At 48.9% G+C, this 13,784-nt stretch overlaps 1 pseudogene across 1 annotated transcript in view; it reads left to right on the top strand.

The window, feature by feature from the left end:
• Positions 1-13,370, top strand: part of LOC146356520 (uncharacterized) — a 46,165-nt pseudogene extending 32,795 nt beyond the window's left edge. The window contains exons 7-15 of the transcript XR_014787125.1: positions 3,391-3,597; positions 4,835-5,258; positions 5,954-6,034; positions 6,635-6,758; positions 6,994-7,073; positions 10,258-10,407; positions 10,705-10,714; positions 11,483-12,604; positions 13,124-13,370. The product of XR_014787125.1 is annotated as an uncharacterized LOC146356520 (transcript). The remainder of the gene's footprint in view (positions 1-3,390; positions 3,598-4,834; positions 5,259-5,953; positions 6,035-6,634; positions 6,759-6,993; positions 7,074-10,257; positions 10,408-10,704; positions 10,715-11,482; positions 12,605-13,123) is intronic.
• The last annotated feature ends 414 nt before the right edge of the window (positions 13,371-13,784 follow it).

Genomic DNA, 13,784 nt, shown 5'->3' with positions numbered 1-13,784 from the left:
TTTCTTCTTGTTGGAATTGCTTGTGATTGTGCCTTGAGAATTTCCTTTTTTAAAAGCTCCCACCCATCTTGGACTCCTTTTCTTGCTAGCATCGCTTGCCATGGGACCTTACTGATCATTGTTCTGAGTTTATGAAAATCAGCTTTCCTAAAATCCAGGGTACGCGTTTGACTACACTCGGCCTTTGCTTCCCTTAGAACCAAGAACTCAAGTGCAACATGGTCGCTTTCCCCCAGAGGTCCTGTAACTGCTACTTTATCCACTAAGTCATCTCTGTTGGTTAGGATCAAGTCAAGGATAGCCGATCCTCTAGTTCCTTCCTCTACTTTCTGTAGGAGGAAGTTATCCACCACACAAGTCAGGAATTTCCTGGAGGGGCCATGTTTTGCAGAATTTGTCTCCCAACAAATATCGGGGAAATTGAAGTCCCCCATTACTACTACATCATGCTTCCTTAAAACATTGGCTATTTGCTTTTCAAAAGTTTCATCCTTGTCTTCTCCTTGATTGGGTGGCCGGTAGTAGACTCCGACCACCAGGTTCCTTTTATTCTTTGCTCCATTTATTTCAACCCAGATGCTCTCGATGGGGCTACCAATCTCCTCCTCCTGTATTTCTGTGCAGAGAGATGTATTTTTCACATACAGTGCAACCCCGCCTCCCTTTCTGTTCCTCCTGTTCTTTTTGAACAAGTTATATCCTTCAATTGCTGTATTCCAGTCATGAGAGTCATCCCACCAAGTCTCAGTTATACCTCTCAGGTCATAATTTCCCTCTTGTATTAAGAGTTCAAGTTCGTTCTGTTTGTTTCCCATACTCTGGGCATTAGTATATAGACCTCGAAGACCATGTGCTTCATAGTCTGGCTTTCTTCCTACATGTGTCTGAAGACTATTATTGGGTGCTATCAGAGCTGTTCTCTCCGTTGCAGTGCATGCGCCTATGTCCATTGTTACCCCCAACATTACATCTCTCTTCCCCGTAGGATTCAGTTTAAAGCCCTCCTGATGAAGTTCTTCATGCTGTGGCCAAACACAGTCTTCCCATCCTTTGTGAGGTGCAACCCATCCATAGCCAACAGCCCATCTTCCAGGAAGTATAGCCCGTGGTCCCAGAATCCAAATCTCTCTCGTCGGCACCACCTTCGTAGCCAGTCATTCACCCGGAGTATTTTTCATTCCCTTTCTATCCCTCTTCTAACTACTGGAAGGATGGATGAGAAAACTATCTGGGCCCCAAAGTTCTTGAGTTTCCTTCCCAAAGCTTCAAAGTCTGACGTGAGCTCTTCGTAGCTCCGCTTGGCGGTATCATTTGTTCCCACATGGATGAGAAGAAAGGGATACCTGTCAGTGGGCTTTATGAGTGCAGGCAACCTTTCAGTCACGTCTCTAATCTGTCCTCCCGGGAGACAACATACCTGGCGAGTCCATGGGTCTTCGCGACATACTTGGGTCTCGATCCCACGCAGCAAGGAGTCTCCCACTACTACCACTCTTCTCTTTTTCTTCTTGTAGGCCTGGGTTTCATCGCCTGTGTTTGACTGACCTTTAGCCTCTTGCTCACTCTCATGCAGGTTCCCCTGTGATTCTTCCTCTGCAGGCTGTCCTCCAGTCTCATCCGCAAGTACCTGGAATTGGTTCCACAGCTCCACTGCTTCCACTGGTGCAGAGTGGCGTCTAGTTCTTCTTCTCCTAACTGTCACCCTTTTCCAAGGAGTATCCTCTATTCCATTTTTCTTCACCTCAGCATTTCCCACTGCCTCATCTTGCTGTTGCTCTTCAAGCTTCTGGTCTGCCCTTTGCTGCTGTAGTTCCCCCATTCTGTCCAAGAACTCTTCGTGTTCTCTTATTCCCCGGAGGGTCGACAGTCGCCGCCCCAGTCCACTTACTTTTTCCTCCAGCAGCGTGATCAACTTGCACTTGTTGCAGGTGTAGGCCATGTTGTTCTCAGGCAAGAAAACAAACATTGCACACACCTTGTAGGTCACCACCACTGGAGAGTCTTGTCCTTCCATAGCCTCTTTTCCCTTTTTGTGTCTAGCTTTGTGATTGTTCTAGACTAGCCTGTGCCTGCTCCTCTACTCAGTAGAGGTTAAAAGCAGAGTCCCACTGGTGTGAAAGTGCGTGTTACAAGACAAATAAATGGAAAAAAGTTAGTTAAAATAACAAATAAAAATAATTTTAAAAAAAATGTTAGGGGCCTCCCCCTTGACCTCCCCTGCCGAACTCCCCTGGCCAACTCCTGTTTGCTCCCCCTGTTCACTCGCTCTGTTCACTCGCTCTCTGGGAGCTTGCCTGCTTCTGTAGTCCCTGGACCAGCTGGAGCAGCTTGCTCTGCTCTGCTCTGCTCTGCTGGGAGGCGGGAAACAGACTGAAGCTTCCCGCCCAGTCAGCTGCTGGGAGTACTCAGGCCACACCCCTCCAATTCAGTTGGAGCTCTCAGAAGCACCTGGTGAGCTCACAGCCAATCAGAAGGATAAAGGGCAGCTCCCTGGGCTTCCTGCAACCTACTTACCTCTTAGCCTCTGTCTCCTTTGTCTCTTCAACCACTGCCACTCCCCTGGCCAACTCCTGTTTGCTCCCCCTGTCCGCTTGCTCTGTTCGCTCGCTCTCTGGGAGCTTGCCTGCTTCTGTAGTCCCTGGACCAGCTGGAGCAGCTTGCTCTGCTCTGCTGGGAGGCGGGAAACAGACTGAAGCTTCCCACCCAGTCAGCTGCTGGGAGTACTCAGGCCACACCCCTCCAATTCAGTTGGAGCTCTCAGAAGCACCTGGTGAGCTCACAGCCAATCAGAAGGATAAAGGGCAGCCCCCTGGGCTTCCTGCAACCTACTTACCTCTTAGCCTTTGTCTCCTTTGTCTCCTTTGTCTCTTCAACCACTGCCACTCCCCTGGCCAACTCCTGTTTGCTCCCCCTGTCCGCTTGCTCTGTTCGCTCGCTCTCTGGGAGCTTGCCTGCTTCTGTAGTCCCTGGACCAGCTGGAGCAGCTTGCTCTGCTCTGCTCTGCTCTGCTCTGCTCAGCTGGGAGGCGGGAAACAGGTCCGTGGGGTCACGAAGCGTCGGACACGGCTTAAGGACTGAACAACAACAGCACTGTCCCCCCAGCTTTCTGTTAACTCGAGTGCAGTCACGGTGGGGTTTTCCTGCAATCCTTTTAGCTGGAGATGCTGGGGGGGGGGGGTGAATCTGCATGCAAAGCTCTGAGCAAGCCCCCCATACACACACACACACACACACACACTCTTCCCCTCCCTCTTTGTAACCACCAGACTCTTCCGAGTTCCCCAAGGAATCGGATTGACACGGAAAGGGGGGGGGCGGCGACGGGGAGACAGTCTCTCCCCCAGTGTGCACCCCTTTGTGTTTTTCTCCCTCGCCCTCGCCCTCGAATAGGTTCCTGCGAGAGAAAGAGGAGGCGGCAGCAGACAGGGGGTCTCTCCGCGCAGGGTCCCCGCTGCAGCCCCCCTCCCTGCAGGACCCGGGACGGAGCCACGTGTCTGCAAGGAGCGCTTTCGGGGGAGGGTCCTCCGCCCCTCGCTTCCCGCCCCCTCTCTCCTCGTGGGGGCGATCCGCAGCCCCTCCTCGCTTGCAAGGCAACAGGTAAGTGCCCAGGGTGGGACGGCTCGGGCTGGGCCTGGGGGCTGAAGTCCAGCGACCCCCAGCACTCGGAAGGGGGGCGCTAATGGGAGCTGGGGAGTGGTGGGAGTGGGAGAAAAACGCTTAGGGGGAGAGAAGCCCATGGGGGCGGGAGAAGAGGGGCAGCAAAGAGCGGGGGGCAGTTTTGCAAAAGGGGGGAGAGTACCCCCCCCAGTGAATGGTCCATTTGGGCCCCTCTATTAGAACATAAGACAAGCCATGCTGGATCAGAGCCAGAGTCCATCTCGTCCAGCGTTCTGTTCACACAGTGGCAACCAGCTGTCAACTGGGAACCCACAAGCAGGACACGAGTGCAACCGCACCCTCCCACCTATGTTCCCCAGCAACTGCTGTACCTGGGCTCACTGCCTCTGGTCCTGGAGGTAGCACATAGCCATCAGGACTAGTAGCCGTTGACTTGGATTCCTGCATTGAGCAGGGGGTTGGACTGGATGGTCTTGTAGACCCCTTCCAACCCTACTATTCTACGATTCTATGATAGCCTTTTCCTCCAGGAATTTGTCCATCCCCCTTTTAAAGCCCTCCAAATGAGTGGCCATCACTACATTCTGTGGTGGCGAGTTCCATAGTTTAACTCTGCGCTGTGTGAAGAAGCCCTTCCTTTGATCTGTCCTGAATCTCCCCCCAGGAGACCCACATCTTGTAGCTTTCCCACTCCTCTCTCTGAAGCTAGGAAGTCCCAACAGCCCCTTTATGGGAGAGAAGGGAAACACTTCACAATGTGGGAGCTGTGAATCTGGAAGTATTGAATCTGGTTTCAAACTACTTTGAGTTTGGAGGATTGAAAATGAGAAGGGATCAGCAAGTGGGTTGGGGGAGTGAAGCAGAGGGGGGAGGGGGCTCGAGGGGAGGGGGTTGGGTTGGTTCAGGGCTAGAGATACTGCATCCACCAGTCTGGTTGCAGAAGGGATGTGCTAGAGGGTTTTTCGGGGGGCGGGGTGTGAAGCACACACAGCTGTTGTGGACAGGGAGGGTAGCTCAAGGAAAGAGAATGTCGGGGAGGGAGGTTGTTGGCTCAATAAACTGTAAACCAGATGAAGGTTTAGGGCAGAGCATCTTAGGCGGAGGAAGCCCCTGATTCTCACGTCCACCTTCTCTAATGTCCCTCTCCGTCGTGGTGTTCACCTGCCTTCCGTAGCCAGAATCGTCTTTTTCCTTGATGAGTGTAATTTATACACAGAGAGAGGTTCGTAGCCTTCTTGATTCATGATCTACTTGCATCAGATTCAGGCATGCTTTGCCTCAAGAAAGAAACTGGCAGCCAAGCAAGGAGATCCGCTAGGTCCTTTTGGCAGCAGAGAGCGAAGATGGAAGAGCGAGATTTGGCTGACCCTGAGGCAGGAAAAGGCCCCTGTACCATCCAGGGAGGGAGCAGTGCAGAGGCCTGGGGAAGAGGAGGGCAGGAGAACCTGTCTGGGAGCAGCCCCAGCTCAGATGTGTCAGATGCAGAGCACCGGAACTTCCAGGGGTTCTGCTACCGGGAGGCCAAGGGGCCCCGAGAGGTCCACAGCCGACCCCACCACCTTTGCCGTCAGTGGCTGAAGCCAGGAAGACAAACGAAAGCTCAGATGCTGGACCTGGTGGTCCTGGAGCAGTTCCTGGCCGTCCTGCCCCCGGAGATGGAGAGCTGGGTCAGGGAGTGTGGAGCGGAGACCAGTTCCCAGGCGGTGGCCCTAGCAGAAGGGTTCCTCCTGAGCCAGGCAGAGGGCAAGGTGCAGGTGAGAGCATTTCCTCCTGATCGCTCCAAAGGAGTGTGGTCTTAAAAATCTCTACCAACTATTTCTGGATGTCTCTCAAGGTAGTGGTGTCCCCATCTCCACCCCACACCCACCGGTTCTGAATGTGTATAGCAGGCCCACTTTAAGGCATCACAAAGTACTCAAAAGAGATTGTGATGTTCCAGGGAAGGAGGGGATCCTTCTTCCAGCAGCAGCAGAGTTGTCCCAGCAGAACGGGATTAACAGTTGTAGGCACCAATTTTCTGTGCTTGCAGTGGAAACTGCTGAGTGTCAGGGAACTTCTCGGAGCTTCTTTCTCTCTTCTCAGTTGTTTTTAGGAGGAAGTCTTGGGTGCACTTTTCAAATCTTCTAATTCTAGGAATACATTTTTGGCCCAGATCCTTCTGTGTTAACATGCCAAAGGCACAGTGACAGGCCTTAGGAAGCAGAACAACTTTAGAAGGGGACCTGAATGAAAATAGATTGGCAAATAACTGTTCTTGTCCTTTCCCTGTTTGATTTCTTTCCTTTCCTCATCCCTCTTCCCCTTCCACTGCCTGGGCTCCTCGTTCCTTCTCCAGGTGGAGGGGATTTCAGCCGAAGCGGCCATGGACGTCACTGAGGCGGAGAAGGCCCCCCCGGACACCACGCAGAGGCTGCTGGTCAGGTGGACCTTGCAGGAGGGTGACGGAGGTGCCAGCTTCCCGGGTGAGGATTAGTGGGGCAGATTTCCACATGGGAAGGAGTGACTTCTCCCTAACATATTCAAAAAAAGGAGTCATATTTCAATAGATTCAGACTTTATAGAAATAAAAGCCAGCCCTTTGAATTACACCCAAATGCAATCTGGAAAAAGACAGATTCCACTCAAGGACATACAGTGCAAAAATGCTTATAAACAAAATATTTTCTCACCTTGTTTGTCTCCCTCACAGGGAATGGAACGACCTGCAGATAGACTGAACTGACACGGGGAAGTCCTTCTAGGCCTCCTTCACTTTGTGGTGGAGCGGAAGCAGTTTCTCTGCAGCCAGAACAGGTAGGGGAGGCTGGGGTGCCTCTGTCCCCGCACATCTCTCTCGGCCTGGATGTTTCTCCCCCTTTCCTGTTTCTCCTATAAAAGATGGCTGCTAGGAAGGCTTTGAATGTCACTCAGGAAGCTCTAGATCCTGCAAAGGAACCTCCATCCACCTCACCTTTATAGTCTTCAGAGATTGCTACATTATGCATAAAGAGAATCTGATTTCTTCGTCTTCTCTCAGGGTCCGGTGACCTTTGTGGAGGTGGCTGTGCGTTTCACGGAGGAGTGGGCTGTGCTGGATCCAGGCCAGAGGGCTCTGCACAGGGATGTCATGGAGGAGATTCGTGGGAACCTGGCTTCTCTGGGTAAGGGATGGGCCCCTCTGGGTCAGGTTTCCTCTTTGCCTAGTTGACAGATCCTGGAAGGGGGAATTGAGGCTCTCCTTTTCTGTATCAAAAGATGACAATGGCATCCTTCCGTGGACCTTTTTTGGGCTGGTATAGAGAGACGCTTCAGAAACTCTGAACGTTTGTGATAGTGGGAAATGCCAGTAGTAATTCTGCTATTTCTACCCTCTTTAAAAGGCCTTCCGGTTCCCAGATCTGACCTCATCTCCTGGCAGGAAAGAAAAGGGAAAGTTCCATTTCTTGGGGCCTCTAAAGAAGGAGAGACATCAGCAGGTATGTGCTTAGATCTGCCAGGATCCTTTGTCAGGTCTATCGGGTTATTTTTTCTCCCAGCAGATAATGTCGTCTGGCTAAATGTCACCTACTTGACACTATTTATTGATTTATTGATTTACAATATTTATATACCTCTCCACACCAGTGATTTCAGAGCAGTGAACAACAAGATAAAAGAATAAAACGCCATATTTAAACAATTAAAACCTTTTAAAAGTAACAGATTCTGAAATTAATAAATCGCGGCTGGTCGCTCAAGAAAGGCCTCTCAAAATAACAATGTCTTCAAGGAGGTGTCAAAAACAACACAACGTTGGTGCCTGCCTGATCTCCAAAGGCAGGGAGTTCCACAGTAAGGGGGCCACGGCACTGAAGGCTTTTTTCCTGGTGGACTCCAACCGGGCCATGGGTTGGAGGTCATCACATGCTCTCTGATGACCTCAGTGACCGGGCAGGTTGGTAAAGAAGAAAGCACTCTCTCAGGTATCCTTGTCCCAAGTTGTTTAGTGGTAATACCTTAAACCTGGCCCAGTAGCGAATAGGCATCCAGTGCTTACATTTGAGACATCTCTCAGAGAAACAGTCAAGGGAATACCTTGGAAGACAAAAACAAAATTCAAAGCGATCTTGATAGACTGGAGCGCTGGACAGAAAACAACAGAATGACATTTAATAGGGATAAATGCCAAGTTCTGCACCTAGGAAAAAGAAACCCAATGCACAGTTACAAGATGGGGGATACGTGGCTCAACAACACTACAAGCGAGAAGGATCTTGGAATTGTTATCAATCACAAGCTGAATATGAGCCAACAATGTGATGTGGCTGCAAAAAAGGCAAATGCTCTTTTGGGCTGCATTAATAGAAGCATAGCTTCCAAATCCCAGGAAGTACTAGTCCCCCTCTACTCAGCACTGGTTAGGCCTCATCTGGAGTACTGTGTCCAGTTCTGGGTACCACACTTTAAGAAGGATGCAGACAAGCTGGAGAGGGTTCAGAGGAGGGCAAGGAAGATGATCAGGGGACTGGAAACAAAGCCCTATGAGGAGAGACAGAAAGAACTGGGCATGTTTAGCCTTGAGAAGAGAAGACTGAGGGGAGATATGATACCGCCCTTCAAGTTCTTGAAAGGCTGTCACAGAGAGGAAGGCCAGGATCTCTTCTTGATCATCCCAGAGTGCAGGACACGGAATAATGGGCTCAAGTTACAGGAAGCCAGATTCCGGCTGAACACCAAGAAGAATGTCCTGACTGTTAGAGCAAGATGACAATGGAACCAATGACCTAGGGAGGTGGTGGGCTCTCCCACGCTGGAGGCATTCAAGACAAGGCTGGACAGCCATCTGTCAGGGATGCTCTGACTTGGATTCCTGCAGTGAGCAGGGGGTTGGACTCGATGGTCTTGTAGGCCCCTTCCAACCCTACTATTGTATGAGTCTATGAATAGGCAGAGGGAAGTCTGTCAAATGGGAAAGGCATCATTTGTGTTTTAAGTGTGTGTGTGTTGGGGGGCTGGAAACACATCTATAGAATAAAAGTTCTTAAGAACTTTCATAGAATAAAAGTTCAACGCTAACAGTTTTCCCAGTAGTACCTAGTAGGGCTGGGATTGCTCGTCCAAGGTCTCAGGTGGAGATCTTCCCAACATCCTCGTTGAATGCCTTCATTCGGAGATGCCAGGATCGAACCTGTGACCTTTGGCATGAAAAGCATTGCATCTCCCTATGACGTGCCCTGTTCCCAGTCCACCAGTTCGGAGTGCCTGTACCATGCACTGGGAACTCAAGGCAGCCCAGGGGTTCTGTTGAAGTTTCACCCACCCTCCTGCCCAACAGTCTCCATGGCCAAAGGGGATTTATGTATTTCTTTGTTTTTTAACATTATAAAACAATAGAAGCTTAAAGCAATAAGGGACAAGAAGGTTAAAAATAATAAAACATTAAAAGAACTACGTAATTTAGAACCCTGAATTAAAAAGATGCCTCTTCACTTCCATTCTACAAGCCAAAAGAGTCGTAGGGCCAATCATAGTTTGTGAAGGAGCACGTTCCTCAGTTTGAGAGCAACACAGGAGAAAAAGCCTCTTCTCTCATGCCCGTCAAACACACCTCTGCGGGTACTGGTGCCCTCAAGATCTTAATTACTGGGCAGGTTCATAATGAGATAGGCGGAGCTCTTCAAGGAGCTTAATGGTCTCCTCAGTGGGGGCCAGAGGAGCAGAGGAGGGCATGTTCAGGATCCTGCTGCAATTTGTGTGCTGCACACTTGGAGGGAAAACCTTCTTGCCTTCGAACCATCTAGGGTGAACGGTTCTGACAAAGTCGGAGACGGGTGGGGCTAGGGCCCATTCTTGTCATGTTCATATAAATATTTTACAGCTTGTGCAGACTGAAGATGTGCGTGAGCTGTTCTGAGGGATGAGGCCTTCCACCTGTTCTCTGGATCCATGCCCTTCTTATAGAATCATAGAATAGTAGGGTTGGAAGGGGCCTATAAGACCATCGAGTCCAACCCCCTGCTCAAGGCAGGAATCCAAGTCAGAGCATCCCTGACAGGTGGCTGTCCAGCTCCATCTTGAATGCCTCCAGCGTGGGAGAGCCCACTACCTCCCTAGGTCATTGGTCCATTCTAGTATTGCTCTAACAGTCAGGACATTTTTCCTGATGTTCAGCCGGAATCTGGCTTCCTGTCACTTGAGCCCATGATTCCATGTCCTGCACTCTGGGATGATCGAGAAGAGATCCTGGCCTTCCTCTCTGTGACAGCCTTTCAAGGACTTGAAGAGCCCTATCCTATCTCCCCTCAGTCTTCTCAAGGCTAAACATGCCCAGTTCTTTCCATCTCTCCTCATAGGGCTTTGTTTCCAGTCCCCTGATCATCTTCCTTGCCCTCCTCTGAACCCTCTCCAGCTTGTCTGCATCCTTCTTAAAGTGTGGTGCCCAGAACTGGACACAGTACTCCAGATGAGGCCTAACCAGTGCTGAGTAGAGGGGAACTAGTACTTCACAGGATTTGGAAGCTATACTTCTATTAATGCAGCCCTATTCTTGAGTAATAAAATCAGCCAGGATGGGTTTAGGGATTTTGGAGGCGATTAATTCCACTTGGACAGAGACATGGTCCCCCCTAATGTAAAGGTAATGTAAACCTCCCAATCTCTTACTTGCCTGATTGGGCCAAGGCACGGGAGAGGGTACTGGTCTCTCAACGCCGGGTAGACTTGGAGGAGACTGATCCCAGACTCCCTCCTGGGTTTGTGAAGGAAAGAGCCTTGGTCACCTTTGCAGATGACACACAGCAGGAATGTTTTCAGCTACATTATGAAATGGAAGTTTGAGCTGCTGGCTGGCTTTTGCTATGAGTTTATTCTATCTTAACTTTTTACGTATTCTTGTGAGCCGCCTTGTGAGGACTGGGACGGGTTCGCACATCACAGCAGTCCAGAGATGTCTTAAGCCCACGTGTGCCAGGAGCAAGCCACCTTGCTAGTGTCTGCAGCTTGACGTCTTCTGCTTGGTTCATCCCTGGCTTGGTTCGCGTGATGTCCAGACCCGGAACTCGGGCTTGCCTCTCCCCACACTCACCACGCTCAGAAGTCTGCGTTTTTTCTTGCTGGTCCTGCTGCCAGGAGGAGCCAGGTGAGGAAATCAAGCTATATGCACACTGGCTTTCTCACAGTTACCCAGGGTATAAAACAACCATAAAAACATTGCTGTGATATGCAAAGTGCTGGTATTAACATTCAAGACCTAAACAGCTTGGGGCCAGGTTATCTGAAGGATCGTCTCCTCTAATATGTACCTGCCTTGACTCTAATATCATCTTTAGGGGTCCTTGTCCGGGAGCCCCTGCCAAAGGAAGTGAGGTGGGCAGCTACCAGGAAAAGGGCCTTTTCTGCTGTGGCACCCTGGCTGTGGAATGAGCTCCCTAGAGAGGTTCGCCCGGCACCTCCATTGTACTCATTTTTGACACCAGGTGAAGACCTTTTTATTTTCACAGCATTTTAGCGCTCTAGTGTTTTAGCTTTGTTTTAAATCTGTATTTTAAATCTCTGTATTGCTGCTAAGTTTTATTCTGGTTGTACTTTTATATTGTAGTTTTAAGCTTTCATAATTTATATCATTTTATGCAGTATTTTCTAGTTTTAGATTTTATGACCCTCCCAGAGACTTTCAGCTATTGGGCGGTATAGAAATAAATAAATAAATAAAACCATGCCAGTATGTCCTAAAAGGCTGCTTATAAGTACTGTAATGAATGCAGTAAAAACCCTGTATCCCATTCTGGATGTCAGTTCTATTGAATATCAGAGGCTATTTCATGTAGTTGGAAGGATTCTTACAACCCGCTATTCTGATAATCAAAATAACAATTGATTGGGTTTGTTCTCTTTTTTCTTTTTTCAGCTGATGGGAAGGAGAGCAATAAAAATGACATACACCAGAGAATAAAAATTGAAGATGAAGAGAATTCAGGAAACTCACTCAGTTCATTTGAAGGGGCTGAATTCCATGAATGTCCAATAATAGAGGAAGATTTTGAAGCAAGCAAAAGGAATATTCATAATCAGGAGAAACTGTGGAAATGTTGTGAGTGTGAAAGGAGTTTCACTGAGGAGATACACCTAATTGAATGTGAAAGAATTTACACAAAAGGGAAAGCATTTTGGTGCCTAGAGATTTTAGTTGACAGCAGAAACCCTAAGACGCATGGAAGAATTCACACAGGCAAGAAGTTGCATAAATGCTTAAGAGTGTGGGAAGAGTTTCGATTGGAGCTCAAAGCTTAAAATCCATCAAAGACTCCACACAGGGGAAACACCATATAAATGCTCAGAGTGTGGAAAGAGCTTCAGAGAAAGCAGAGTCCTTAAAACCCATCGAAGAATTCACACAGGGGAGGAGCCCTATAAATGCCCTGAGTGTGGAAAGGCTTTAGTTGACAGCAGAAGCCTTAAACTGCATCAAAGAATCCACACAGGGGAGAAGCCCTATAAATGCTTAGAGTGTGGGAAGAGTTTCCGTTGGAGTGCAGACCTTAAAAACATCAAAGACTCCACACAGGGGAAACACCATATAAATGCTCAGAGTGCGGAAAGACCTTCAGAGAAATCAGAGCCCTTAAAACCCATAGCAGGATTCACACAGGGGAGGAACCCTATAAATGCCCTGAGTGTGGAAAGAGCTTCACTCTCAGTATGAGCTTTAAAAGACATGAAATAATTCAGACAAGAGCTATGACCTATATGTGCTTGCAGTGCAGAAAGAGCTTCAGTGACAGTGGAACTCTTAGAAAACATGTAAGCATTCACATGGGGGACAAGCCCTAACAATGCTGAGCGTGTGGAATGAGCTTTACTCTCAGCCCACACCTTAAGAGACATCAAAGAAGTCCACGCGGGAGCAGAACTATCAGTGCTCAGAGTTCAGAAAGCATTTCTGTGACAGCAAAAGCATGACATCGCATCAAACAACACACCGAGGGAGGAATCTAAATCCTAGCAATGTGAGAAGATCTTCAAATGGAGTGTATTTTAAATCGTTTTCAAGTCCAGAACAGAAAACATACTCAATTAAAAAAAAAATTAAGTTTGGTTTAACATATCTGATAAGGCCTTTCTGTGTTCACCCAAACTCCAATATTCCGGAAAATTATAGCTGTCAAGGGCCACGCCTTTAACAATGTGTCCTTTTGGCAATATGTGTATGGTATGGTATTCTGTGCTGTGGTTGGCTCCAGGTTCACCCCTTGGAGTTGGCTGGCAGTCAGTGGCAGAGTGGTGGACTCAAGTCCTAGATTTGTCTGTTCCCTGGAATAGGCACATGAGTCTATGCAACTGAAGCTATCATGCCACTGAAGCTGCCATTCCATGTTACAAGAACCCGGCTGACAACCAATGACAACCACATCGAATGATAGAGAAATAACTAAGGGAGCAAGATAGAGTCTTGGGGCCATAGGAGATTTTGGATTCCTGGATCCCAGGTCAAATTCAGCGCTCTGACCTCAGACTTGGGAATCCGAGCTCCCCGTCCCTCCCCTCACAGGTGTGCCGGCTGCCACTCTGAGCTCGCAAAAGCAACCTCAGAGAGGAGGGAAAGGGGGTGTTTCCGTGGGCAGGGAGCGGAGGCGAAGGGACTGGGGAGGCTGGCTGACAACATACCCTCAGGCCCCCTCAACCTCCTGCTGTCCTGCTCTGATGGGCCCCAGCTAGATAGGAGAGCAAGTCTGTCAAGCCAAAATGCAGAGCGGGAGGAACACGGAGGCAAAGATTGCCCCCACCGCTCCTCCTGATCTGCATACGATGCCTGCCAGCCTCCGAACATGATTGCGCCCTTGCTGGCTGGGGAAACACAGGCAATGGAAACGTACAACAGGAGCTTTGAACACTGCACTCTGAAAATGATAGTTGTTTGCAGTGGTTTCAAAAAAAAATGCAGCCTTAGAAATGATGGAATGCAGTTTGTGTAGCAAAAGCTAGTATGCACTCTAAATCCCCTTGGGAGGAATATTTGCCCCCCAGAGTCTTAGGACTTTTATTTAAGAAGCTTGAAAGAACGTTGCTCCACGCTGCATAATATCTACCTTGCAAATATACATCCTAAATTAATATATCTTGGTGTCTACCTCTCAAACAAGCGACAAGATTCATAAAAGAGCTGTTGAAACGTTACAATGCATTCTCATGTGAAGGGTGAATCTGGTTTG

Source organism: Heloderma suspectum, chromosome 2 (genome assembly GCF_057233095.1).
Source record: "Heloderma suspectum isolate Gila_16-S chromosome 2, 16-S_ref, whole genome shotgun sequence".
Classification (NCBI taxonomy): Eukaryota; Metazoa; Chordata; class Lepidosauria; order Squamata; family Helodermatidae; genus Heloderma; species Heloderma suspectum.
This window is presented reverse-complemented; position numbering and strand designations above follow the sequence as displayed.